Source organism: Rosa chinensis, chromosome 4, assembly GCF_002994745.2.
Source record: "Rosa chinensis cultivar Old Blush chromosome 4, RchiOBHm-V2, whole genome shotgun sequence".
In the NCBI taxonomy this organism is placed as follows: Eukaryota; Viridiplantae; Streptophyta; class Magnoliopsida; order Rosales; family Rosaceae; genus Rosa; species Rosa chinensis.
This window is the reverse complement of record NC_037091.1, coordinates 32,140,665-32,168,020: the sequence shown is the minus strand read 5'-3', so window position 1 is coordinate 32,168,020 and position 27,356 is coordinate 32,140,665. Positions and strand designations below refer to the sequence as shown.

At 36.1% G+C, this 27,356-nt stretch overlaps 4 long non-coding RNA genes across 8 annotated transcripts; 1 reads left to right on the top strand and 3 right to left on the bottom strand.

The window, feature by feature from the left end:
- The first annotated feature begins 4,929 nt into the window (after nucleotides 1-4,929).
- LOC112197592 lies at nucleotides 4,930-14,683 on the top strand. The gene is made up of 3 exons (XR_005809829.1): nucleotides 4,930-5,139; nucleotides 5,304-5,369; nucleotides 14,484-14,683. It is a non-coding gene; the product is annotated as an uncharacterized LOC112197592 (long non-coding RNA).
- On the bottom strand, nucleotides 6,158-9,892 carry LOC112197589. 5 transcript variants are annotated; one of them, XR_002935705.2, is made up of 7 exons: nucleotides 9,646-9,892; nucleotides 8,575-9,456; nucleotides 8,373-8,484; nucleotides 7,806-7,890; nucleotides 7,327-7,559; nucleotides 6,728-6,800; nucleotides 6,158-6,610 (listed from the first exon to the last, which is right to left on the bottom strand). It is a non-coding gene; the product is annotated as an uncharacterized LOC112197589 (long non-coding RNA). The 5 variants fall into 5 exon arrangements; XR_002935704.2 differs by having other exon boundaries at nucleotides 8,373-8,480; XR_002935707.2 differs by having other exon boundaries at nucleotides 9,345-9,456; nucleotides 9,646-9,889.
- LOC112197591 lies at nucleotides 11,108-13,613 on the bottom strand. The gene is made up of 2 exons (XR_002935708.2): nucleotides 13,293-13,613; nucleotides 11,108-11,298 (listed from the first exon to the last, which is right to left on the bottom strand). It is a non-coding gene; the product is annotated as an uncharacterized LOC112197591 (long non-coding RNA).
- Nucleotides 14,684-22,377: 7,694 nt separating the features above from the next.
- On the bottom strand, nucleotides 22,378-26,598 carry LOC112200360. The gene is made up of 5 exons (XR_002936292.2): nucleotides 26,251-26,598; nucleotides 25,425-25,490; nucleotides 25,001-25,086; nucleotides 24,272-24,348; nucleotides 22,378-22,462 (listed from the first exon to the last, which is right to left on the bottom strand). It is a non-coding gene; the product is annotated as an uncharacterized LOC112200360 (long non-coding RNA).
- Between the last annotated feature and the right edge of the window lie 758 nt (nucleotides 26,599-27,356).

Here is a 27,356-nt window from a genome sequence, read left to right as displayed (position 1 = left end):
AAGTTGTATTACCTCTTCCACCGAATAAAACTCCTCCTGAAAGGGAACCATGCCTTATCCTTGGCTCAACCTCTCACAGCATTCATCACCTAGTGGACATAGCGTCTCCCCTAAGCATTCTCAAAACTACACTAAGAACTCAAACTGCACACAAGGTCTGCACAGACACCTCGGAGCCACTTTAATCAGAGAATCGTATGCTGAAATAAATGCTCCACTAAGACGCCACGCTATAAAACAAGATATCTATCCCCTGATTAGTACCTTCCCCCCAAAACATCTGCTAATCCAACTCAGGAAAAGTACAACATCTACTGGTCAAATACTCGTACCAACTTAGATATAAGCATTGGTCAAACACCATGACCCCAACAACCAACTTCAATTGTACAAAAGAACATCACTTCCCTGAAACAATCCTCGCCGACTCAATCAGAGTTCAATCCAGAGGTTCCCATTCCTTAAAAGACTACAACTCAAAGAAGCTATAAAAAGCTCCTACACTTCCCTTACAGAGCTGACCTATGCTCTGATGACTTAATGCTCTAGACAACACCTAACACTCCACATACCCAATGACTATGTCAATACCGAAGAGTATATGATGGCGATCCGCTGCAGACGGGCCATCACTCGAGTAGTACTGACTGTCACCAAATATGTACCTTACGCTCTGATACCAAACTGTCACGCCCCAAATTTTGAATAAAGAAAATTCAAATCTGAAACGCGAGAACAAACAAAAGAAAACACACATAGAAAATTTTTCATTTAAACTAAGCAACAAACAAACTGAACTCATAATGTCAATACCAACTCGTTCTTTAGAGTCACATATTATATTACAGATAGTTTACAAATCAAACTGAATGACAATTCAATAAGTAAACACACCCACCACAACTCACTACCCAGCGGAATAATTAAAACTAAGAGCACCCTTCCACGTCCACGCCATCGAACGTACACCTCAGCTTTGATAATGATCACTCGATCTTCAAACCTGCACAATAAACCCTACACCATAGAATAGTGCACCGGGATTGAACAAAACAAACCCGGTAAGCTTTTTAAGCCCGTATGAGTAAACTCAATTAAGTGACTCACGTCACACATGCTTATAATTTCTAAACTCGTGAGATGAATTAAAGCAACAATATTTAATTTCACAAAACACAATCAAACATCAAGTTCATATCATAACATATCATCTCAACGCCAAATCACATTCACTTCCCCTCAACATAAAGCATTTGTCAAGACGATGACCTCACAACTCACTACACTACAAAAAATAATTGCAACGGCTACCCCGTTTGGTGTCGGCATCCATTTGCCGTCGCAAAAAATTGACTTTTTGCTTCGGCAAAATCACACCGTCATAAAACTTGCGACTGAGTTGCTATGCCGTGGCAATGGGGTAGCCAAACTTTAATATTTATCTTCAGCGAACGTTTGCAGTCGCAAACTTCCAATACTTGGCGACTGTGTCTAAAATGTCGTGGCACTAGTTAACAACTATGAGCCCAATTCTCTTATTAAATCTATTTTCTCATCAAAGAACCCTAGCCTATTTCTCTCAATCCCTGTTCTCTATCGCATCCCTCTCTCTCTTTCTCTCTCTCTCTCTCTCTCTCTCTCTCTCTCTCTCTCTCTCTCTCTCTCTCTCTCTCTCTCTCTCTCTCTCTCTCTCTCTCTCTCTATGTTCTCGATCTAACTAAACAAAATGAGCATCGCAGAACTTGGTGGCCACTGTGCTAATCTAGATCCAGGGCTTACTCGTTTTGGGTATTTCATTCATTTTGGCTTACTCTTCACTCGTTCCTCTACTCTCTCGTTGAATCTAATTCGACTCAGATGCTTCCAATTCAATGGCGGGGTCATTCATGCGAGTTTCTTTCTGTCCGAGTGAAATTCGTACAGAATTTCGATTCAACTCAGATGGTCTCTCTTCTCTGTTCTCGGAAAGCTCGCGTCTTGGGTCAGTTCTCAACTCTCTTTTTGCTTGGTTTCTGTTTTGGGCTTCTTGTTTTTTACTGGTAGATTCAATTTTATGTTGAGATTTTCAGTTATAATCTACTAGAAATTATCTGTGATTTAATTCATTGTGGACTGAAAGCTTTAGTCATTGCTTGTGTGAATTTGCTTCTTTCCAACATTTGGAAATTGATGAAGTTTCAGTTGGGTTTTCGAAACAGAAAGAGGAAGAAGTTGATAGAAATGGGAAATTGGAGAGAGCAATTGATGGGGTTTCAAAAGAGGAAAAGATAATAATTTCGAAAAGCTTTGAACATAGAAATGGCAAATTGGAGGGACAGATTGATGGAATTTCAGTTGGTGTTTCAAAAAAGGAGGGGATGGTGATTTCAAAAGGCTTAATTGGGGCTGTTGTGGATGAAATTCTATCTGGGGATAGTGAAAATGATGAAAATGTGGAACCTTTTGTGTCTTCTGGTCGTGATTCTCAAGCTTCTACTCGGTTGCCTTGGGAGAGAGAAGGTGAATTGGGTAATGGGGAAGGTGGTAAGACAATAAAGAAGTGGAGTAATACGCTTTCAACTGAGGCATCCCTTCCGGAGCATGAGTTGAAGAGGCTAAGGAATGTTTATTTGAGGATGTTGGAAAGGACTAAAGTCGGAGCTGCCGGTATCACACAGGGTTTGGTGGATGCCATACATGAGAGTTGGAAGGTGGATGAAGTGGTCAAGTTGAAGTTTGAGGAGCCACTCTCACTTAACATGAAAAGAACTCATGGCATTTTAGAGGTTGGTGTCTGTACATTGTTATATATCTTACTCTCTTTCATATATATCAATTGAATCGTTCTGATTATTTTAGTCTCAGCTGACTAGTATTGTCTGTATTCTTTTGAATTGGAGATGCAATAATGATGTTGATAATAGCTATGTTGTATATTGTTAATAAGTTGTTCAAGAATTGAGTGTCCTAGTAACTTATTTAGGGTTATCTTCTATTCTGTGCCAGAGTAAAACTGGAGGTTTGGTTATATGGAGATCAGGCAGTTCAGTAGTGTTATACAGGGGAATATCATACAATCTTCCGTGTGTAAACTCATATACCAAACATTTGGAGACTGTTGACCTATCTTTCCACTGGTTTGATTCATTTTTTCTTTTGAAGCTATAATTTCTGTTCAAGGAGCTCCAAAGATCTCCTCAGTCCCGACTGCAATCGCACCGAGTATTTTCTCAGTGCAATTATCAATTACCATCTTTATAGGTAATATTATTTTCTCTAATTCTTCTTCTTCTTCTTCTTCTGTGGGAACTATGGTTTTTCCTCTTTTTAGTTTTAGGGGTAAATGAACACGTTGATAGATGAGAAACTTGATGTTAACTTTATATTTTTCATTATCAGAGAAACAAAAGTAAATCTACTCACCGAACTTATGAATCCATTAATAGATATTGAGGAGCGGCACGAATTGTTGCAGGGTTAGGTTTCCCAGGTATATCATATATATCTCATAATAAACTAAAGGGATCACTATATTCCAGTTACAGATTCCATTTATTGTTTGGTGTCTGAAGCTTGGTAATTGTATTTTACCAAGAGAAGAGATTTGTAGATGCAAAATGAGTTCAATGTAATGGTGGTCAGAAGTTGGAGCTGCACGATTTTGTACGATGGTGGGTTGTTTCTTTTTCTGCAATCAGTATCTAGAATTGTAATAATATTGGGCATGTACACTTGTTTGAGATATTAAAAATGCCTGATCTGTTTGTTTGTGTTTGTTTTTAATAAGTGTAAGCAAGAGTCCTGCTATTTTCAATTACTTCAGTTCCAGGCTGTGACTTTTTATTTTGACTTTTATATTATTATCATTATTTTTTTTTCTCTTGTCCTTGCAACATCTCACCAAAAGTAATAAGAGGTTTATTGGGATGTTAATCACCATTGGATTCAATTGTTTTAACTGCTACCAACAAAACCTTCTTTCAGATTGCATAAACAAATAGCAAAGATGATACTCCAAGTGCCAAATTACTCATCTCGATGTATCATTTGTAGTCACTTTCTGTTCCTTTTGTTTGCCGAAATTTGAACCAAATGTTATTTGCCCTTCCTTTAGAATGAGTTGGTTTGGTCTTCCAATGGAGTCATCATTAGATACTTTATATCAATTGCTAGTTACAACTATATTGATTCTGTTATACCTTTTAATGTGATATGCAGTGAAGGGTTTATTGATCAAGACCCTTTGCAGATTAGCAAATGATCATGAACTGACATTACCTTATAACAGGGTTTATTGATTAAACTTATCACATGCTAACCCTTATAACATGGTTTTTGATCAGGCTCAGTTCATTGATCAAGACCCTTTGCAACAGCAAGTGTAATTTTCATTGATCAAGACCCTTTGCAGCAGTAAGTGCAATTTTCATTCATCCATCAAATTTGCAGCACCAAGTGCAATTTTCAGTTTGGGCTCAGTTCACAGAGTATAGGGCTTTTCAATTAAGAATAGGTATATTAATTTTAATTTGTTTTTTTAATATGAAATTGTGCAGTCACCATTGCTAGAAGAGATGATTAATTTCTTTTTTTCCAGGTAAATTTCCCTCTCCATTTTCTTCTCCTTTTCCATCAATTTGTGTTTACCAATTGCACAATTATATTTTCCTTTTCATGTCATCGCAATTATGATTTCCACTGGTTTGATTCATTTTTTCTTTCAAAGCTATAATTTTTGTTCAAGGAGCTCGAAAGAAATTTAGTTTTGACACTCATCTCATCTTTGCTTGGAACATTTTACCATAATTGAAATCTATATTTTTGTTTTTGCATTTTTTTTTCCTTCTAAGAATTGGTTGGGTTGGTTTTATTCTAAGAATGACAATTAGGATCACAATAGTGGTGTAACTTTGAATAATATCAAGTTATGAACATATATAAAATGGAACATAAGTAGAGCAAATGAACTGTAAAGACATTTTGGTTGAGTTTTTACTTTATACTGTTTGGTACTTTGGTTTAATATGCAGCTGATTTGCTATAAATGGGAGAAAATGATGGATTAATTTCATGATTTTGTTCTTCTGCATTTGCAGGGGTCCATTCAGATGCAATTGTCATGATCGAAACAGAAAGAGGAAGACTTTGAGAAACACAAAGGTAAGGCATGCTTATGCAGATTTCCAATTAAAGTTTGAGTCCTTGAATTGAAGATTTAGTATTTTTTTTAATTTTCAGGTCTGGAAGATTTGGAATTTATATAAGGGGTTCAAACCAAGTGAGTCTTCTCTAACCTGTATCTTTGGTTTAATTTGGTTTGTTAGATAAGTTGCCAGATTGATGCAGAGACAATGAGTTTGGGTACAAGTACAATGGCCAGCAGTGACTAAGTGAGTTCTTATCTTTGATATTTCTCTCCTTCATGATTGATATAACTTTTAGTTATCTTTTGAACTTCTCGGAGAAGAAGAAGAGAGAGATCACTACTAGAATTATGGCCCCAGACATCGGCCAAAAACCGATGAGAAACAAAAACCCGACCGATGTCTTTGTGGGTGATGAGAAAGATCCGGAAAATGCAGACATCGGTTTTTAGCCGATGTCTAGTATTCGTGTAGACATCGGTTCCAAATTATAAATCGATGTAAATAGGTTTAAATGATAACAAACTTACATGTTTTACTATTGTTAAACCCACATTTTATTGTATTTAATGCTTAAAGAAATAAAGATTACACAACACAAGTTTGCGTTTTAACATCGTTATTGATTTAAGAACCGATGACTGATACTGTTGCAGACATCGGTTCCCATTTTGGAACTGATGTCTGGTACTCATTAACATATCGTTTTCGACAAAAATCGATGTCTGTATATTTTAGTAACATCGATTTCCATTTTGGAACTGATGTCTGGTACTCAGTAACATATCGTTTTCGACAAAAAATCGATGTCTGTATATTTCAGTAATATCGATTTCCATTTTGGAACTGATGTCTGGTACTCAGTAACATATCATTTTCGACAAAAAATCGATGTCTGTATATTTCAGTAACATCGATTTTCATTTTGCAACTGATGTATCTATATTACTAGACATCAGTTTTTATGGTTAAAACTGATTTCAACTTTAAATCTAGACATCATACTAGAAAGTACGTCTGCGCGATACTGCGGGTTTAGGCGATAAGAGTAGTAATCACAATCTTATAATGTTTGCCGAATATGCTATCGTTTTACATATCATAAAAGCTGGTTCACAAACTTTTTCACTAACTCTTATAAACTCTCTCTAATTCTTCCATTATCAAATCTATACATTCCTCTATTTCTGCCTTACAGATCACCAGCCTCTTCCACATTGTAAGCTGAATTAGATGCAAGAGAATACTTCTGTGTGGCTGAAATTCCAGCATGACCAACCTATATATAATCTCCTCCATTTTGGCTACAAGGGACGAAAATGCCACAGCCAACAATTCCATAGTCAAAGCTTTGTTTTCTTTTCTTCTTTCACGTTTGCAGCACTGGAGATCTGAGTTTTAGGTCCCTAACCACGGCCCTAAATGATGATTGATCTTTTGCACATTCGAGTAGCTGGTTTGGTGACATTCTCTCCAAGGTATACTTCCTGTTCCATGAAACAAATTAAATGAATTAAGCTTATATCCACCACATGAATATTTGAACAAACTGCAATACTATATAGAAAAGAAGACAAAAGCAAATTTCAAAGGTGGATTTTGACCTGGCAGCATAATCCAAGCACCCATTGTTGGCTTCAAGAAGTAGGTTGTGTACTTGTGATTAGAAAGAGGCAACTGCTTGTCAAGGTAAGCATAAGTTATTATCATCCAGCGATCAACAAATACAGAGCAACATTATATATCTTGAGTAAAGATTGACATTGAGTATATATGTCAAGGTAAGCATACTAAGAAAGCATTTGAAATTCTCACACTACTAAAAAAAACTCCAATTGCGACGGCAGTTTGCAACGGCAAAATTACTGTAGCAAATACTTTTTGCGACAGCAATTTCAGTATTTGCGACGGAAATGACGGCGTTACAATAGGTGGCGTCACAAAATCCATTCGTGACGGTAATTTTCCATTGCAAAAAGTATTTCTTCCTGGGAAAATGTTTCCGTCGCAAGACAAAACCTACTGCAACGGCAAGGTTGCAGTCGCAAAAAAGGAATTTTTTTATAAAAAAAAAATTGGTGCTAATTGCACCGTATATTTCTTCTAAGAACATGCAAAAGTCATTGAGACCCTTCAATAGAAATTTTTCATACATGATGGCTTATGGAGCCGAGCTACACGTTTCATTAAATCTTGTTCATACCTTCTTCTCCCTTGTGAAATCTTGTTCATAAATCCTATCTCCCTCTCTAACATGCCACCACATTTGAGTTGCCTGAATTTCCAATGCAGCAAGCACTGGTCTTGTAGCCACAATGCAGCTGAGTAGTAAGCAGTCATCATCTCACTTATGCTCTCGTGATTCCTCCCCTCTTGAAATTCAATTAACAATGATGTACGCAAGCTCCAAAGTGCTCAAATCTCTCCAATGAATAGCTGTAAAAGTCCACACGAAATGTTAAATAATACTTGAGCCTATCATAAATTATGGAAGACAGTATACAAATAAAAACTACTAACTATAACCACTCTTCATTATGAAATATATCATAGATATATAAGAAGATAACATAAAAACCTTATTTACTAGGAGCGACAGCCAAAACCAAAGCTTATAATGCGTGAACCACATGCTAAAGTAAAAGCATAGAAGTACAAAGTATGGAAAAGAGATTTACTAACCAGCAGCTCCTTCCCTTCATTCAGTCTATTTGCTCATGGCACTCTGGGGCTTCTGCTGTTTCTATTGGTTTTTTTCTTTGTTCGGCTTTATGAAAAGACACAAGAAATCAAGAGTTTAGTGAATGTCCAGGAATAAAAAACACAAATTTATCTCTTCAAACTAAAAGAACAATACACACACACACACACACACTTGATTACATAGTAGAGCCTTTATAGTAATTATGACATTACTCAACCACATAGTTTATAGTTGAGACTTTAAGCTTGAGGTTTAGGAGAAAACCATATTAAGGACATAAACTAGAAAGGTCCTGCAATCTTGCCCATTATCGTAAGAAAAGGGAAAGAAATCAATCGATTAATGAACCAATGAAACTAGTCAGGAAAAATGCATACGAATGAATGAAATGGAACAGGAACCTCAAAGGAGGAAGCATCAAAGAGGCACAAAGCTTGTGAGTCAAATCAACGTTTAACATCAATCATGGTTAGTCAATTCCATCTTCATGGTACAAATAATACATTTGGGAATAAACAACAGTAGAAGTGCAAGAAGAAGCATACCATAGCAATATGTCTCCCAAGTCCTTGTAATAAGAATAAGCTTCACTACGATGGACTGCAAGGTTGCCAATTCATCTTCAACAATCCCTTGATTGCATGCTCAGGAAACTGCCTTCCAGATTGGAGTAAACAATAATTAAGTCCAGAGCAAGAAAAACTGAAATAGCATGCAGATTTAATGTACTTGTATCCATTCACTTACTGGGAAGTTAATAAGAAAGGACAATAGCAACTTCACTAAAACCATCCTCGAAAATTTCAGTTGAAAGCAGCAAATTCATTTGCTAGATAAATGTCTTGTAACGTCAATTGCACTTGATCAACCAAAAGTACTTTGCCTTAAAAATAACTAGTCAATATGTACCATCTATATCCCATGTCATTTTATATATTCTGAAACGGAAATCAGGATTTTCATAATAAAAATTGAGATATAAGCATGAACGAGAGGGGTAAAAGGAGCCTATACTAGCACTACACGAGGTCGGTGGATCCTTTTGCAAATCCTTGACCTCGTTCAACGTGGGATTTTGCAAATACCCATTTAACATTGAGTAGTGATAAGCTAAACAAAGACAACTGACCAAGTGCATAATTAATTGTAGGTTTCACATAACCAAATTGACCATCAAGCTAAAAAAAAGTAGTTCGTAACTTTGAATATCGATCTAAACACCTCAAGCTTCCAAAGCTAGTTACTGTACATTCACTGATTGAAAAATTGTATGGGTAGACACTCGGTGATTTATTTTCTTATTTAGAATTAGAAAATGGACAATGTCCAGTAATTAAAGAACGCTTCTTCCTTTCATAGGGATAACTCTAACCATAAAATGAAATATCTATCTATCCAAATTCCTAAGCAACCAATCAAATAATTAATGTAACTAATTAGTCAAGGAAATTTCACAAGAACTGAGCAAATGGAACAACAAAAGCATATAACAAGAGAAGAACAATTTAACAGAACACCATGAAAGACAGAGCGCTGAGTGGATGCCCACTACTGGAGCTAAAACCGATTTCTGGGGCGAATCTGAGAGACTGATCATTTGGGGAAAGGTCCTTCTCCCAATATTAAATCCTGAATACCCAGAAACAAAAGCGAATCAAAATTAGATCTTGAGCCCTAAACAGACCCAAATGAAATCCACATAAATTCGCACAATACCAAATTACAATCAAAGATCAACACAATAGATGAGCATGAGAGAGGAGAGGAGAGACAACATGGCGATAATGGCAACATGGAAAGAAATAACGGATAGGTTACCATAGATCTGAAAACGATGAGAAGTATCTTGAGATCCAACTCCAACAGAGAGAGTGCAACATAGATAACGATTTGGGGATCCTTGCCACAGATCTGAAAACGATGTCGGAGCCTGCCACATATAACGCAAAAAGAACGTCGGCATCGAGAGAGAGAGAGAGAGGCAGGTCAGGTTGGAGAGAGAACGAGGTTGACAAGGTTCGAGAGTTTTCAGAAAAGTGAGAGTTATTAGGGTCGGATAGTTTCAGACAGAGAGGGAAAAAATACTAAGGCTTAGTTTGGGATTGCTGTGCTGTGAGGAGAATCACTTTTGAACTTGCTGTGAGAGGAAGCACTTCCGAACTTGCTGTGAGAAGAAGTAGTTGAGCTGTTTGGTAAACTGTTTTGAAAAGTGCTGTGAGAATGAAAAGCAATTTCTAGGTGTTTGGTAAATTGCAAGGCAAAAGTGCTTTGACTGTGTATAATTACCAAAATGGGCATACATGCTAAGATATGTTGCTAAAATACATAATTTTGTTTTTTTTTATTATGTAACCATATCAAATAAAAAAAATTTCTCATGTATTATTCTTCTACCCTTGGTTGGACCGAATAAAAGATTTACTTTAAATCATTCAATATGCATTTTATGTTTTACTATTACACAAAATAAGTCTAGAATATTTGGATTAATTTCCCTACCATAGATCAACGAGAACCATTACACGATAAATTAAAGTCGCTTGAAATTTGCAACTAAATGGAACTAGTAGATGTATTCATTAGACTTTGTGCAATTGCATTTCTTAACGCCTCCATTTCTTATCTTCCCGGACCATCTCCATCATGTTCATTATCCTCCATCTCTTCACTTGAATAATTTCCACTTTCATCAAAATCAATATCTCGTTGAGCATATCTTCTTATGTAGTTATGAAGAGCCATAGTAGCAATAACTATCTTCACTTGTTTTTCATAAGAAAAGTGAGGCATATCACATAAAATACTCCATTCACGTAAAATAATGTTCTATATTTTAGTTATGTGTAATCTAGTTATGTGTAATCAAGTTATGATCATTGTTCTGTACCTTCATTATATGTTACCGCAAATGATCTAGCAAATGCACATCATTTTCTCTAAGATGACTTGAAAACAACAGTGATTTTAACTGCACTTAATAGCCATTTCCTATGTTTAAATCAGTCAACATAGCTTGTATGTAAGAACGGGTTGGAAATCTAGAAACTAATCAGTTGGAGAACTCAAATACCAATTGGGCGAAACAAGCACCAACTACTAAAGATTAGTAATCAAAACAACATTTCTTTAATGTATATAAAATTTTCCAATTCAGCAGCCCTTCTATCACATTTTAAGGTTTATTATTTTCCCATTACCATCTCTGCTGCTCTTTATTGGTCAAAGAGCAACTGAACAACCATAGATATGACAACCAAGCAATACAAGGAAAAAAAAAACATAGTACAAGGCACATGGATTAAGGTCTCAATTATGAAAAACTACAAACTTCATGATTTATCGTTTTACAAAAGTACTGTAAACATATCTTAAAGGAAACCAAATGAGAACTAAAAAGTACACACTACTACCTCCTCTTCAAACTCTCAAATTGCTGCACTATCATATATCAGACTTGATCTTCAGCATGACCTGATATTATATAGGAAAACAACATCAGTCCCAATATACATATCAATCTGTGATGAAAGAAGAAGTTGAAGAACATTCCAAACCAGTCCAATGACACAGAGATTTTGCTAAATTGCAAAGATGTTGACCACAATCTAAAGAGCTACTAGCCTCAATGGCTGTGTGAAGGTATGGCTGCCAAACTGATGCGAAAAACTGACTTCACAATGACATAAGTATCTCAAATGAACTCCGAAAATGGTGTCACATGTTTTGTTGAAAAGATAAGAATGTCTACGTTCAGTTTGTGGTTGACTACACAAGTTTGAATAAAGGAAACTATTGATATGAAATGGAACAAACAGCAACAGTGACAATTGGCAGAATTTCCTGATGCAGACCTTCAACTTTGAAAAATCATAATTTAATCTAGAGAAATCCTTTTTATGAGATTCCAATTCTGAAATGATCTTTAAGATGTCTACTGAAACTTTCATGAAGACACCAACTACAGATACCCAGCCGAAATGTACAGTTTTTAGTAAAAATGAAACTGGGTCAAAAACAACAGAATGCAGACCTCTGTTTTTGGCCTCAAAATTAATCGCTGCCTCTAAAATGAAATAGTACGAAACTAAACAGATATTAGCCTAATATATAAGATTTCAACACATGAAAATAGTTTCTAAAATGAAAATAGTTTCTAGGGACCAGAATATATCAATTTCACACTAGTATGCAAAGGTTGAAATATATACATATAAAAGAAGAGTACGAAGTACTTCTTTGTCATAATCCAAGTTTAGAAGAAAAAAGCAGTTTGCAAGTTTAAAACCTTGTTCATAAAATCATGAAGGTCAAAGTACTCGAAGTTGCATTAATGTTTGTATACATTAATTTCAGTAATAGTAAGTTAGCTATCAATACAATAGTAGACTAACTCCATGCCTCTATGTCCACCTCCACCTCCAAGTCTAGTAAGTAATCTTTTCTGATACATGAGGAAGTTGTACTTATGCTGTAGCTATGATCTTTTTCATTCCAAAGGCCCTCTTTCTTAACTTTTCAGTGTATGATATAAGTGAGGAGTCACCTGAAAGAATATAGAGTAGGATCTAATGAGGGTTTCTACTATTGCAGTTCTCATTCAAATTGCTAAAGGAAATGGTTTCGACTTACTGACTTTTGAAACATTTTTCACGACGGCTTGGCATTGAATTAGCTCTTTACCTCCTCCTTATTAACGGTATACGGGGGCAAACAAATGATAGCCCTTTTTTTTAAAATACACCTAAACTTTTATAGACTCTATAAAAATCATTATTGAATACTCCTAAAATTTTATGAATTTGAAATCCGCTTTTAAAACTTTTAACTGAATGCACTCAAACTATTAGAGATTTTTTAACAATCATAATTGAATACCTCTAGTCCATAAACTTCTGAATTCCACAAGAAGTTTAGCACACCGGGTAGAGCGCAGTTATGATGTTCGACACACCTCCTAAAGAGATCCTACCAAGGACCTTTTGGAACTCATATATTTCAGGTTTCTGAAATCAAGATCAATTTTTACTAGTCATTGATAATTTGATATGCTAGCTTGATTGATAATACATGAACTTTCATAAAGGTTGCAAAATGTACATGTCTACCTACTGCAAGAAATTTTTTTTTCAACTCAAAGAACCAGCCAGCTAGCGTGAATATCAGTCACATTGATTCATATGCCAATCCTGGGCATATGCATCTTGGGCAAAGAATTTGTTTGCACCCGATTGAAACTGAAATACATTTTTTTACCAACTACATTCTCAATCAGCATTTGAAGTTTGTCTATAGACTATAATTAACCTCAATCCTATCAAACAACTAATTATTGATAATCATCACAAACATTCTCTTTCAAGAATTAACAATCAAATCTCTATCAAACAACTAATTACTGATAGTCATAACAAACATTCTCTTTCAAGAATCAAATCATACTAATTTATCATATGAAAAGTTCCTACCTCGATCTCTTGCACTCATGTCCCAAAAACCATCGATGAGGAGCTGGGTTTTGAAGAGACAGAGAGATCGATCCGGGAATGCTTTGGGTTTGGAGCGTGCTGCGGAGGAGCGACGGAGTTGGGTTTTGAATCCTCTTGAGAGATCGATCGATGTTTTGCTTTGGGTTTGGGGCGTGTGGCGGAGGAGCGACAGAATTGGGTTTTGAATCCTCTTGCGAGATCGATTTCTATTGGGTTTTGAATCCTCTTGAGAGATCGCTTTCTATAGAAACCGATGGTTTTGAGGAGGAGGCTGGGAAGAGAGAAGGAATAAACGAAACCCTATAGAAAAGATGAGGACATAATAGGAAAAAGGAGAAACTTTCATTTAATCAATACCGTTCACTCCGTGTTTTGACAGAAGCAGCTTCCCAAAGCTGGTACTTGGATGCTTCTCAATTTCAGATTCTAGGAGAAGCAAATTGGACCAAAAACACTTCCTAGACAATTTACCAAACAGCATAACATAAACTCAAAAGCAGAAACAGGTCCAGAAGCACCTTCAAAATCAATCCCAAACTGGGCCTAAGTGGGGGAATGAAATAATTGGTCCCCGCGTTTCTCAAAAGTTTCAAACTTAGTCCCTCCGCGTTTTTGAAAATTTTTCGAACGAAACTTTTCTCATCGTTTTATTTAGTGACTGATGTCTATAATAACAATAGAAATCGGTTTTTTCACAAACTGATGTTAACATGTTTTTTAACATCAGGTGCAATCATGACCGATTTAATAGTGGCGATGTCTAATGACATTATTCTAGTAGTGGATGGAAGGAAACAAGAGGCAGAGAAGAGAGAGGTAGAATTTTTACATTGAAGTTGCTCAGATCCCAACATTTGTTTACATATAATTATGTGACCTTTTTTCTTTAGGTGCCACATATTGTGTGCAAGTGATTGGGGGTGTTCAGAGTTTGGTTTTTCATTTAATTAGTTGTTGTCTTCTTTTCTTCTTTGTTTTGGAAAAAATGATGTGGCTTTGCTAAATGTTCATGGTGGAATGCTTATTTACTGTTAGTATTCTTAATAATCCATGCTCATGGTGCAATCTGCGATATTAATTATTGGAATTGGGTTATGGTGTAACATTGAAAAAGGGTGATATGCAAAGCCATACATGATATATCAATTTTATTTTTTTTTGATGTCTTAGGTTCCGGATGCAACTAGTGACCATGAAATTCGAAGGGAGTCTGTAGGAGAAGAAGGGAATCCAGATTCAAGCAGTGATAGAGCAATAGACTGAGTTTCAATATGTTATTGCATATTTTTGTTAAGTGTTACTCTTGGTTGTCTTCATTAGGTACTTGGTTTTGGGCATAACTTAATTTGTACTTCTTCTAATTACCTATACTGATAACTTAATTACATTGCAATGAAATAGATGAGTTAATGACCAATATATATGTTGTGTATTGATATTTTTATCCCATTTTTCGGATATTGCAAAAATACAGGTTTTGTTAAAAAAAAAAAAAAAAAAAAAAAAACAGGTTGGCTACTAGCATCGGTGAATTGCCATAGCCAAGAATATATTTCTATATAACACCACACCGAAGCTACGGCAATGAGACCGTAGCAAAATTTGCTATTGAAAAATTGGCGGGAAGCAAATTAGTTTGGCAGCAAAAAAAATTGGCGGGAAACAAATTTTGGCGGGAAGTAATATAATTATCTTAATATTAATTATGCTGCGACGAAAATTTAATATTAATTATGTTGCAACGGAAATTTTCCGTAGTATATTTTGTAATGGCGACGGCATTAGGTAGCATGAAACCGTCGCAAAGTAAGTGTCGCAAAGCTCTTTGCCGTCGCAAAAGTGATATGTGACGGCATTTTGCCATGGCTAAAGATATTGGCGACGCCACCAACGGCGTCAGAAGCTTTACCGTTGCAGAGCCGTCGCAAATGCTTTTTTGCGACGGCAAAATAGCTTTTAGCTACGGTAGGGCGCCGTGGCGATTGCAATTTTTTTTGTAGTGAGCTACAAGTCTCAAACCACAACCGCACTTACAATTGAATTAAGTAAAATCAGTAATCCCTGCATAGAAACTTAGTTCAGGAGATCATATTAAAAACAAACAATAGAAATCATATAAATCCCTGCATAGAGTTTAGTTCAGGAATTTACATTAAAACAAACAATTCAAAAAGCGGTGATCCCTGCATATAACTTAGTTCAGGAGATTACATTAAAACAAACAATTCAAAAGACAGTAAGCCCTGCATATGACTTAGTTCAGGAGATTACATTTAAAATCAAACAATTAGAATGACACGGAAAATAGATAAAGAAGTCAAACAACTCACACTAGAGTCGATGATCACCCATCAACACCAAAGTCGATGATCACCCATCAACTCCAAATAAATCATCTCACAACATGACTCGTTTTCAAAACTCGACATCCTTACCCCTTAAGGTAATATACATCACAAAAGTGATAAAAAATCAGAACATTCATTCTTCTCTTTTTGTTCTTTCTTCTTTTCTTCTCTTTTCATATTTAGACAAGGATCCCACTGTTAAGAACTTCTATCCTCCAGCTCTGTTGTTGTTGTTATTTTTTGTTTGTTAATTTTTTTTTTGTTTGGTTGGGTACTACAAATGCTTAGATAGCAGAACATTTAATTGGATCTCCTCTTTCAATTTGCAATGATACCACCGATTCATTCTTTTTTGTTTAATTCACAAAATTCTTTCAATTTATTTCTGTTAGTAAAAGGCAGTATACCCCAATTGTATTACGATGTACCAAAGGTTGTAGCTGACCGGCCTCTTTTCTGCAGGTTTAAAATGGAACAGCAGCTAAACTGTCAAAACTCTAGAGTTTAAAATCAAGAGTGAGGCATTTTGTTTTATATTTCTTGCTTGCGCCTTTTGTTTTGTTTGTGTTGGCTAAACAGAGAAATAGAGGTTGGTTGTGATTGTTTGCTTTCCTTTGCACAAAGACATAGAGAGAGAGAGAGAGATAGCTGATATTCAGAAAAGGAGATTCTGAACTCATCATCTCAGTACAAGGTTAGTTGTCTCTGAGCCAATTTGCTTTTTAATTTGTGAGTTGTGAGTTCTTTCTTTTTTTAATTTCTATATCTGAATTTGTGATTAATTTATGTTTCTGTTTTTAACTCATCTTATTTCTGTTTTGGTTGGTCAATTAATGTGGGGAATTAATTTATGTTTCTCTTTTTAATTGCATTGAAACAAAGAGTATAGTTGTTTCAAATATTATAGAGTATAGTTATTTCTTTTGTTTTGTTTTTGTTGGTGCTTTAGAAAGAGAAACTGGAGATTGGGACAAGCTTTAGCTATATGATTTTGGGGCTACCAGTATATGGTTGTCCATTTTCCTATTGTCTTTCCGGTGGATGTAATTGTTTGACGTTTAATTTGAAGTGAAGGCAATAATGATACTGAGAGCTTAGATACTGACTGAATTCTTATGCATTTAGCTTAATTGTACATCAATCGTACATCTTACATCATAAAAAATAAAAATTCAGTTATCTAGCTTCATGTTTCAACTTCCACTCAGCTGTGCTGTCTTTGGTTATATTTTCAGGTATTTTGATCCATTTAAATTCGATCACTTATCAAGAACCATCCACACAGAAATAGAGAGATTGGCTGTGATTGTTTGCCTTGCTTTGCACAAAGACATAGAGAGAGAGATAGCTGATATTCACAAAAGGAGATTGTCACCTCATCATCTGAGTACGAGGTTAGTTGTCTCTGAGCCAATTTGCTTTTTTAATTTGTGAGTTGTGAGTTCTTTCTTACTTAAATTTCTATTTCTGAAATTGTGATTAATTTATGTTTATGTTTTTAATTGCATTGAAACACAGAGTATAGTTGTTTCAAATATTATAAAAAAATATGGATTTGATAGATTTTATGTTTAGCTGTTTCAAAATCTTTTGGGTTTGGCACTTTCGGATTAGTTTGTATAGATTTGATCTATTTACTTACGAAACAGAAAAATAGATACAAGATCCAACATTTTGTCTGTACATGTCAGAAATGGAAACATAAGAAAATATGGTTATCATTCAATGAGGTTGTCGTCCCAGGTCCAAATAGAATAAAAATAAAGATTTTGATTCTAAGACTGACCCTTGCATCTTTGAACGAATGATGCTTCAAATATGGGAAGACCAAGTCTTTATTCTTCTAATCTCCTATCTTTCTTTGATTTTCTTTTGTCATTTTTTATGGTTTTTTATTCTTCTAAACAAACCTACCCCTAAATTTACAAGTGATAGCGGTAGACAATATACCAGTATCTAAGGTTTCTATAATAGGCATTCTGCATTTATCATTATTCGAAAAGAATCTGTCAGTATATTTTGTATTCAATACATCATCTGAATGCCAACAGTTTCGGGAATATTGTAGGGCAGGAAATGGAGAGTGGTACATAATCACATAGATACGTATTTTCCAGTATAAAGAATCACAGTTGTGGCTTCATATATATTTTAAAGGAAACGTTAGCTAAATGCTTTCAGATTCATTATCAGCTTCTCCTCTATTTTTTATTTATTTTTATGTTAGGAGGTTATTGTATGGAACAGCACACCAGAGGATCACAGGATGATTGTTACTAATATTCGAATTAGAACAAATCTCCTGAACATAAAATGAACCAAGTATGATGGTAGAGTTCGTATATGTTCAAATTCTTCTTTTTTTTTGGTCAATAAGAAGATTCATTGAAAGAGAAACAAAGTACAAACAGAGTCAAATGACAGAGGAAGAGAAAACTGAGAACAGAAAGACTTAAAGCAATAAGAGACTAAAAACAAGTAAACTAAGAAAACAAGCTGCAGCTGTCGGACTAGAAATCAGTCTGGAGGTCGTGGTTGAGCATCACGACGAAGAGCCGACAACAAAGAGGCTGGGGGATAGTTCATCCAATCTTGGGATAAAAGCCTCTGCTTTGCTGGCTTGGCCGCAGCATCCGCTGAACGGTTAGCTTCACAGGGAGTCCAAATGCAAGTGAAGTGACTGAAGTGGGACTTGAACCTGAGAAGGTCTTCCACAAAGGGATTCAGTTTCCAACTCTCTCCACAGGCTTGGTTGTATACAAACTCCACCAAATCCTTATAGTCACACTCACAAATGACCTTTTGCTTGTTCAGTCTTGCTGCCAAGAAACCACCTTGGATTAAAGCCATAGCCTCGGACTCAATGGCTGAGTTGTAGGTACTGAAATAGCTTCCTCCAACAAGAAAGCGTCCACGATGATCTCTCAAGATAGTACTTGTACCTCCTTTTTTTGTCATGGAATCCCAAGCTCCATCAAAGTTTATCTTGATAAGTCCTCAGGAGGGGGTTTCCAAGAAGTGATACTGTTACTCGATTCTGGAGAAGATATTGCAGACACATTTACCAACCTGGCATTTGTCCATTCAAGGGAACTGAAGTTGGCGTTTGAGATAACTATATCTGGGTTTACCAAACCATTTTTGTAGATAGCTGCACATCTCATTTTCCAAATTTCAAAGAGAATGAAACCCACCATCTCCAGAAATTTTGAGGGATCATCTACCAGTTTTGTACTCTCTTCCACAATACTTAGAAGCCAACAATCTAGCGAGGAGATTTTCTCAAACCTTGGACGATATCTGAGAGGGCAGCCAAACCAAACCCGTTTAGTCCAAGGGCATAGAAGGAGGCAATGCTCAATTGTTTCCGGGAATTGACCACAGAGACTACAAAGGGGAGAAGGAATGATTTTCTTTTTGAACAGGTTCCAGAAACATAGGAGAGCATTTGAAATAGCTCTCCAAAGGAAATTGGATATCTTTGGGATGAGTCCAGAGTTCCAAATCACTTTCCAGACTTTAGCATTAATAAGATGGGACGAAGAGGCCTTACTGACCTCAGGAGCAGCAATCGTAGAGTATAAACAGTGGTAACCAGACTTGACCTTATAATTGCCAGCTTTCTCTCTTGGCCAGATAAGAGTGTCTTCTTTGTTGGGGTTGCCCAAAGGGATTGACTTGATTGCTTTTGTGTCCTCAACCGAAAGGAAGGGTACAATATGGTCAATCCTCCAACAATGATTAATTGGGTCAATGAGCTCCTGAACCGCAAGGGGGGTGAATCGATTCCGAGTATCAGTTGGTTTGATCAAACCCCCATTGGAGTTGGGAACCCATCGATCAGTCCAGACATCAACTGACCTTCCATTGTTGATTTGCCTTACAATATGATTAGAGATAGTGTCCCTCCCAGCAATTAGGCTGTTCCAACCCCATGAAGGACACCGACCATTTTTGGCAGTCAAGAAAGAAGAGTTTGGAAAATACCTCCCTTTTAACACCTTAACCCACAACGCGTTGGGGTTCTTCAGGATACGCCAGCATTGTTTGGTAAGAAGGGCCTTATCACTACTAAAATTTTTCTCATATACATCAGCCAGAAACCGATGTAAAAAAAATTTGTACACATGTGTTAGTGGGTGATGTAAAAGATCGCCAAAAAATAGACATCGGTTAAAAACCGATGTCCCATACAACAATAAACATCGGATTAGATTCCAGACTCGATGTTAAATTGCTATTATGATCACAAATTGGTGTTTTTAGATATTATTAAACCTTCATATTTATGCATTTAATGCTTAACGAAATATAGTTCCAATAACACTAGTATTCATTTTAACATCGTTACTCATTCTAGAAATGATGTGTAATATATTTTTAGACATCAGAGTTTTTGAAATTTGCTGGCTGTTTATAAGCTTTACTGGTACTTGCTATATATCACACTATTTAAGATTGAATCTACATTCTTTTGTATTACTTTACCGATGTTCATTATTCTGTTAAACATCGTTTCCTTTTACAAAGTGATGTCCATTTTTCTATTAAACATCAGTTTTTGAAGTTGACACTGATGTTCATACTTATACTAGACATCGTTTTTCATTTAATAAATCGATGTCCATTGATTTGTTTTACATCGTTTCTTACTTAAAAAGTGGATGTCCATTGCGTTGTTTTACATCTTTTCTTACTTCATAAGTCGATGTCCATTGAGTTGTGTTATATCGTTTCTTACTTAATAAGTCGATGTGCACTGAATAAAGAGAAATCGATTTTTGTTTCCAATCTGATGTATCATCTCTTTAATGACATCGTTTTTGTAGTTTAATACTGATTTGAAATAAACGTATATACATCATGTCCTTTACATGAGCATGATGTCCACTAACTTTGTAATTGCTGCTACAATGCATCTATCTAATCCACATTTGACAACATGAAATCTCAAATAATTTGAATATGGGGCATTGCATTAATTTGTATCCAACATGAAAAATGTTAATAGTTCAAAAAATAGGCAAAAAGAACCTAACCTACTTCAAGGGTAGCCTAAAACATATCATTGCAATAAGTGTACATGTAGTTTTGTTCACAGTTGCTGCAACAGTACAACTACTCCCAAATGGTTCACAAAAAATCTAGCTAGCCTTACTCAAAATCACTTTGCTAGTCAGCATCTATAGCAAAGTCTGAAAAGAGTCGGTCACCTCAATGCGCACCTCGTCAAGTTGGAATGTCCAATTCTAAAGAAAACAAAGCTCAGCTGGAATGTCAAGTTGGAGAAAGTCTTGGGATGTCCAATTCTAAAGAAAACAAAGCTCAGCTGAAATCAATATTGAAGGATGAATCAAAATAGTAACAAAAATTATGCTAAGATATAATTAAGAGATTTGAAAAGCCAATATGGTGTCTCTATGCAACACTTTAACATTCTGAACAGATGATAGGCAATGATATAAATTAACTCGGTCAAACTGAAATCATGAATTTAGTAACAAAAAGAAGTATTGCCTGGAAGTTGAGTTGAGAAACTAGATTGGCACCCCTGTCCTAATGCCACATGATCCCCGCGCATATACATTTTTGCATCTTTAGGAGAGCAAGCTGCAAGAAATGATTGTAGAAAACATGATTAAGCAGAGCAAAGAAAACACGAGTACTCGATGGTCCTCCCACATCACAAATGTTTTCTTCTGATTCACAAAATAACACCACCATCAAAGTATTTGAAAAATCAGAAACCCCCAAAAAGTTTCCACAACAAGGATGTCCCTTTCATCATAACAAATTTATAGTTATAAGACCAACTGATATGCAATAGCTAGTGGTTCTACCGCCAAGACGAGATAAACCTAAGCGCTAGTTAGTCAAGAACGTTATAAACATTATAGAAACTCAGCTTTGAGAGTGAGTGAGTAAATGGCATGCCACCTTCCACGTGTTCTTTCTCACAAAGATACAACACAACATTTGGTACACAATGATAAACAATATGAAGTGAGAGAGAGAGAGAGAGAGAGAGAGAGAGAGAGAGGAAAGCTACAGAATCATTAATCTTCTTCTTCATCCTATGCATTGCCTATATACTTCATTCATATTCAGCATAAAGTATTCAGGATTCATCGGGGCACTGACTTGCTCCAGCTTGAAAAAAAAAAAAAAAAAAAAAGCCAATTCAACCTACCATTAAGTAAAACCAAGATACATCAGACCAGCCCCTTTCTTCAATTTTGTTATAGTCCCCCAATCTTTTCGAGTATACAAGTTCTTTCATATAGACCACACCAAACCAGTGAAAGAAACCTCCATTTCTAATTGTTCCTCCTCTATTGGTGGACGATGTTCCTAGCTTTGCACGGTTATCCACCCATTTAAAAATACTTTAATCTAAGATTTTTACAAAAGCTATTCAAATATCAACACATACGCAAACAATACATAATTAATCACATATCATTCTAGAATCAAATGATCAATTGGAATACTCACAAATTGCAGCCATACTAGTAACATCAGAATTTAGAAACCAAAGTTCCCACGCTTCATGCATGCTTTAATTATTACCCAATTCAGCCTTCACTCAATTGTTCATTTCAAGTTTAACCATTTATGTGCAAATAATTAAATACTCTCTTTCATTCACCAGAACAAAGATAACAGAAACATTTCCTAGCTAGTTGCTAATTCAAAAAGTACATTTCCAATTTCACAAAACAAACTAATATAAAGCAACAAAATTGCAGAAACCATACCTAGATGTTCACAACCCTTGCCTTTGAAATTCTCAGATGGTTCCTGCAAAAGCAAGATAAAAAAAAAAAATATTACAAACCAAATCAAACTAATACATTTCATAAAGTTGTTCAATTTTTTTTTTTATCTAGCTTCCAACTCACATATACACAAGTGAAAAAGAAAATTCCATGAACTACTGATATTTCATGACTACCTTTTATCAATAGATCTAAAATTGGAAAAAGCTCTGATACTCAAGATCAAATAAAATCCAACCCTCTTACCTATTCTTAGAGCAGATAATCAACAGAAAAATACAAGTTACCTATGAGATGAAGCGGCGCAAATTTCCTATAGTTAGATGGTCTAAATTTGTTTGGCACTCAAGTTACCGGCCTCGTAACTCGGTCACACTTTGGAAGCTTCTCCATGGTAAACTTTTAACTGATGATTTGTTGCAAATTCGTGGATTTAACCTGGCATCTCTATGCTCACTTTGCCATTGTAGCTGTGAGTCTACCTCCCATCTCTTCATCCATTGTTCCTTTGCGAAGCATATTTGGGGAATTTTATCAAGGTTATTTCGGGTCTCACAAAATTTTGGAGACATGGAAGCTATGTTTCTATATCCCATCCAACATGATTTTAGTTCTCAGTTACGAATTTTATGGTGGGGAATGCTTGGGGCTGTTGTGTATGGAATTTGGTTTGCACGGAATGCTTTTCGCTTTAGGGAAATTATCCTATCTGCTTCTTCTATTGCACAGGATGTGATTTCTCAACTTGGTGTTATTAATTCGCTTAGCAAAGGTATCATGCATAACACGGCAGTGGAACTATGTGTACTTCGTTCAATTGGAGTTCCTAGTAGGCTACCTCGTGCACCAAAAGTCACAGAGATTAACTGGTTGACTCCGCTTTCTCATGAGGTGAAAGTGAACACTGATGGGGCAGCTAGGGGTTCCCCTGGTCTAGCAGGCTCTGGGGGGATTTTTAGAGATCATTTGGGTCTCTCTCTTGGTTGCTTTGCAGTTTCACTTGGAGTAGCCACGGCTCTTGAGGCTGAGCTCTATGCTATTTGTTATGCGGTAGACATTGCTTGGAAAATGGGTTGGCGACAGCTATGGATTGAATGTGATTCCTCACTAGCTATACATTTTTTATCTTCAGCTTCGCATTCAGGGATGCCTTGGAAATTAGCAGTCTTCTGGCATAACTGTTGTACTTTATTGTCTCTGATGGTGGTTCGTTTCTCACATATTCACCGCGAAGGCAATCAACCAGCAGACAAGCTAGCTAATTATGGAGTGGACAATGCAGGCTCTCATTGGTGGGATAATTGTCCTCCTTTTGCAGCCGCTTCTTATGGCAGGAACCTCTCTGGTCTTCCAGAGTATAGATTTAGTTAATGTTTTGTTTGCTTTTTCTCACATTTCTTTGATTGGAAAGGTTTTGGTTTGGTCCCCCTTTCTATTTGTATTTTGTTTTTAGTTTTTTAAATAAATGGAGGGATGGGCGGTGGGTTCCCGGTTGTAATAGCCCCCTCTCCTTCGGGAGTGCGGGTGGGCGCTTGACGCCCCAAATCGGCTATTGCAGAGGAGCTAATATCGCCTAATCCTTGATTTATAAAAAAAATAAATAAATAAATAAATCAACAGAAAAATAAAAAGAAAATAAATCCCAATAAAAAAAAATTCCAAGTTTACGAAGTATAACTCAGAAGAATAAACTCAACAACACCAAGCTTCCTTCTGTTTTCTGCAAACCCCAATCCGATTTCAAAGAGATTGACAAGAAAGAATCACAAAAACATTAACTTAGAACAAAAACAAAGGCAAAAAATCGAAAACCCATTCCTAGATCACACACCTTCTTCTTACTGCATACTAATTCCAGATTTTCAAAGACGACCGAAGAAGTTCCGAGTCTTGTCCCAACTGCAATGCCTGGAGATACAAAGACAAAGAACAAAGACGATAGGTTGAAGCTTCTTTTACATCAAAGCACCTTGACATTGAAAATTTGAAACCAAATCCACCTCAAATTTCAGATAACACCCCAATATAAACCCCCAAAGCAACAAAAATCAAGGAGGTACTGAACTTACTTGAGCTGCAAAACAAAGGCACAAAAGCATGACTTAACATGAAGGAGATATAGGTCTAAATACCTATTGCTCTTCCTCTATAACTTGATTCAACTTCCTACAGTAGAAGACCAGACTCATGACAATGAAATGTGTGGATATATACCCTCTCTATTGGGACTAGCCAGCCTACTTCATAATTCATTGCAGATGGAATAGGTACATCCAGCTCAAAATATTTTAGCTAGGTCCGAATAGAACTCCACTAAACATGACTGATTTGCATTATTTCCAATAAGAATAGACCATACTGCACTATATCAGGACACATAGCTAACCTTGAACTAATAGGTTTAAAACTGCACTAACCTTGAACCTCCATCTGTAGTATACCTAAATTTCATATAATTATAGTGAAATGTCTCTTAAAAGTGAAATTTCTACATGCTATAATACTTGACTCTGTGCATACATATGCAAATTAAGAAAAACAAAAGTGAGGCAGAACCTACCCCATAATAAGCTTTCTTTATTTCTGATGCACTTGCATTCCTGCTAACCCCAACTGTCTCATAGTAATCTCTTGCAGCCATAGATGCTGGCACAAAGAAGAAAAACAAGCCACATCAATAAATTCAGTCTCGCTTACATATATCGAAGTAACAATAAATAATGGTGCGGCAATATAAGAAACTGTGTAATAAATATAAACAAAACCTTAAGCTCCAATTCTCTCCTTAAAAATAGTATTTATACCCAAGTTTTCTCAACCCCAAAAAAAAAAAATGATGAGACAAAGACACCCAGAGTTTCATATATAAAAACCAGTGAGGATTTCACATGAGTAGAATGTTGCCGATAAACAGAAATTACTAGAACAGTTATACACATGAACAAATAAATCAAAATGAAAAGTTATGGGGATGTGAGGGATACCAGTTCCATGAATTGATCTCATTGTAGTCCAATTGGTAGTTAAAGCTCCCGGAAACCTTCTGTAAACTGCCAAAGAAAGAAAAGGGTCCATTCATATAGGAATAAGAAAACTTGATGATTCTGTTTATCACTAGATTGAGACCACCAAAAAAGATGACAAATTATCTGACTCTAATGTCCTTTCCATTCCCAAAATCTCTACTGCAAAGCGTGATATGTTATCCTCTTTCAAAAATATATTCATCCCCCAATTAATGAACACCATTGAAGGGGTGTATTATGCACCATGAGACGCACTAACAAAGAATTCTAGCAAAAGGATATGCAGGCAATACTCAATCACCGACTGTTAACGGGAAATTATCCAGGCACCAGTATTCTTTAGATTCAAGGCATCAATGATTGATGCAATACTAACAGTACCCGACAGGAAAAAGACTTACAAAGTATAATACTAATTCCTCCAGTCTACAATCATTAAATTACACAAAATCTAGCCTCATAGAGATAGAACACACTCAAAATTCAATATTTGATGCTGTATAAATCATGGTAAATAACTAATCCCTAATAAAAACAAACCACCATTTACAAATAACAACCGAAGAATATCATGGATCAAATTTCAGGATATACAAAGCAACACAAGGAAAATAGTCAGTCTTTCCAATATAGCAATCACCAATTTGACCCATAACACACAATACCTTCTTGTTTTCCGCAATAACTCCAAACAAAAAAAATTCAAAATTGAAAATCTAAAACTGAAACCACACAAAATGGAACAGAATTCATCTCCATATACCAAAAATCAAACAAACACTACCTAGGGAAATTGAATCGGGATAAAAAGGGATTGTGGTGAATCGATTCTTGATAGAAAGAGGGAGGGTTTGGGAATCTCCGTCTGTGAGAATCAAAAGGATGATGAGTTAGATCTGAAGGTAGAGGCGCATTCTCCTTGGAGGCTTGCCGGAGCTACAGTTTGGCGAGTGGCGACTGGGGAGGCTTGGCTTCATTGTCTCCCGTAAGAAATTGTAGCGCGGCTGCATAGACTTCATCTTCGTCAATTCCACAGAGAGACAGACGGTTTTAGAGAGAGAGAGAGAGCGGCGAGAAGGAGGAGGCCATTAATGAGAAAGAGAAAGTAGAGGGAGGCAGTGGTGGCCGTGGAAAGATAGTGGGAGAGGAGTAGGATGGGATTGTAAGATAATAAAGTGAGTGAAGATAAAAGTGGAAAAACTGACCATGTGTGGGGGGAATGAAAATTTTGTTCCCCGCGTGTACGAAATGTTTTAACTTAGTCTTTCCGCGTTTTTGAAAATTTTGAAATCAAAATATATACATCAGTCAACAGTAACAAACGATATTAATTGTATAAATAGAAATCAGATTTTCAGAAACTGATGTTAGAATATATTTTTACATCACGTGAAATCTGAACTGATGTAAATGACGTGATGTCTATGAGCATAATTCTAGTAGTGTATTGAAGGCATTGAGCTCTCGAAAGCCTAATCCACTGTTTGACTTTGCTTCACACAATTTAGACCAGGCCTTCCAATGAATTTTTGGCTTTGTGTCCTTGAATCCCCACCAAAAATTTGCTAGATCAGAGTTTATAGCCTTACAAAGAGTCTTCAAAAGCAGGAAAATCAACATGGGATATGTGGGAACTGCCAAAGCAACTGCTTTTAAAAGAACTTCTCATCCCGCTTAAGAGAGAAAATTCGCCTTCCAGCCATTGATCTTGGTAGCAATTCTGTCTCGGATGTAAGAAATCATTTCTCTTTTGGTTTTTCCCCAATGACAAGGAAGACCAAGGTAGACACCCGGTTTCTTAGCAACGGGGATTTGAAGAATACTTGCTAACTCAAGTTTGGTGGTTCTGGGGGTACCAGCAGAGAAGAGGACTGAAGACTTGTTTAGATT